This window comes from Octodon degus, unplaced genomic scaffold, assembly GCF_000260255.1.
Source record: "Octodon degus isolate 3935 unplaced genomic scaffold, OctDeg1.0 scaffold00101, whole genome shotgun sequence".
Lineage (NCBI taxonomy): Eukaryota > Metazoa > Chordata > Mammalia > Rodentia > Octodontidae > Octodon > Octodon degus.
The window spans coordinates 9,881,706-9,884,265 of NW_004524677.1; positions in this window are offsets into that span (position 1 = coordinate 9,881,706).

Sequence of the window (2,560 nt, forward strand, 5' to 3'; positions counted from 1 at the left end):
AACTGTTTCTTAGAGTAGCTTATGATTGAGTTGCATGTGTATTGTGCTCTGTAACAAAGAGGACTAGAATTGGGCCTTCTAGAAGTCTGAGCTGCGCTGCGCTATCTTTCGTGGAACACGGAGCACCCCGAGCTCGGGCTGCAGGGCACGCGGGAGGTGCCGGCGCCGACTGAGGAGCAGGCACAGCTGCAGCTAGGCGGTGCTGCAGGAGGGACTGGGGTGACCGCCATGCGCCACACGTTTCACAAGGCTGCAGAAATGATTTCAGAGGTTTGCATCGCAAAGAAATGCCATAGACTTGAGGAGATAGATATGTTTAACTGATTTATTTTATTTTATTTCGTATTTTAGGGAAGGGTCTACAGGGTGTTCAGGGTCTCGCTACTAGATCGGACTGGTAGTGATCCGCCTGTTTAAAGCCTCCCAAGAGCTGGATTACAGGCGCGCGCCACCGTGCCCAGTCTCAATTGCCCTCTCAGCGCACCTCGGGGGCCGGCCAGCACAACAGGCTGGGGAATCGAACCTCTGGGCCCTGGACCTGCTTGCAGGCGCTTTAATCCACTGAGTTATTCAGCTGGACCTAACTGATTTAAAACTTTTACACTGTATACATACATCAAAATTTCACATTGTATCACATTAGTATGTAAGATTTCTATGTTACACATGAGATAAACTATTTAATTTTAATTTAAAAATAAAATAAGGGTATTCCATTGTCATTTAAATATTGTAGGTGCATAAATTCAACAAAATATTCCAATACAGTCCAAACTAAAAAAAGGGGGATACAAATAAACAACCATTTTGTATCTGTATATTCAAAACAGGATAGGTATACAGCTACTTTCTCTTAGTTCAATAAATACAAAGATTTGTTCTAATAGTGTTTGTGGACAGGATATCATGTCTGCGTCTTGTACAATGAATAACTACTAAGACAACAATATGCAATGTATTAGTTATTGAAACTGTCCTACTAATCGGTTTTGAAACTGTCTCATTGCCATTTGTTTCTCAATAAAATTATTTAAAAAAATAAAAATAAAATAAGGAGAAGTGATTATTGTGAAAGAGAAAATATAAAGTGTAAAAATGAAGCCAACTGGACATTACTCAGTTCTGAAGTTGATCCTTTCTTAAAAATCTTTCACACATATCCCTATAAGATTTGATCACTATGTGATCAATTTAATAAGGTTGTTTTGATCTTCACATGAATTGATTTGATTGCTCCCATGTGACAGCTAATATGGTGATCAGTTTTCTAGAATAGTTATAATATTTTAATTCATATCCAGAAATTTATCTTACGTTATGCATTTTAGACATAAAGAGATAACAATTTCCATTTACAGGAAAAATCTTCTTAAATGTGCAATTTTTAAAATGTGAAATTGTTATTTCATAGCAAGTTCTGGGGACCTGTGTCTCCCCAGAACCTTATTTTAAAACTGTGATTCCCTTGTGAGTTTGGCCTTATCATAAGAAGAGCAGGTTAAAAATTAGTTGCAAGTTACATGACTGTTAGAAACAACCCTTCTGAAATCTAAATGAAACTTGTTCATGTTACATTAGTCTGATTCGCACTTTTAAATGTAGCAAATTATAGTGACATTCTAAAAATACCTAGTTCAAAATACTTCTTTCACACGTGTTCCCAAACTGGCTACAAGTTTCTCTAATCCACTGAGTTGACCATTGTTGAAGATGGCACTAGATCAGATTGGCTTGAAGCCGTATTAGCTCGGCCGGTGATTTCCTTGGATATAGGATATATTCTTAACATCTGGCAAGAGCAAGTCATTTCTCAGTACAGACAGCGATATGCTATGGACCCTGTTTCCCCCCAAATAAGATCCAACCAGAGAATTATCAGCCCTGAAAACTAGAGATCGGAAGGCCAGCCCCAGCCAGCCGCTCCCTGCCTCACAGCCTCATGGAGCAGCTCTGAGCAGGAGAACCCAGCTGGCAGGGGAGGCCCGGGCAGGCCGTTTGGGGCTTGCAGTTCTGATCTCTGGTTTTAAACATTTTCTGCATAGGCCTTTTTGTCAGGGAAACACAGGTATATAGTAGAAGCAGTAGTAACTCTCTATGTTATGTTCCTCGCTACAAAATGTATTTTAAAATTGGCCAGTTGTAAAAGTACTGTTACCTCTAAGGTCATGATTTTATGTTTCTTTAGAAGCTCACATCTTTTTGTAGGAGAAAAACATCACTCTAATATTAAATCCTACGCTGTAGTCAGTTTGGCCCGGGAAAACTAAAATTGTAATATCACTAGAAAATTGCACAGTGAAATAACTTATCCAATTTTGTCTGCCTCTGAAATAGGATTTTGCTTTCATCCTTAAGATTTCAATGAAGGCACATGATTGAACACTATTAACCATTTCTGGTGTGCTATTAACTAGTCTCATTATTTATCTAGCATCCAAAGATTCTCTAACTTCTAAAGGCCTTGTGTCTTCCGGATCATTGGCATATGCTTTCAGACATTTGGTAAGGGCTGGGTAAGTAGCTTAGCGGCATCAGCACCTGCCTGGCACGTGTAAGGTCT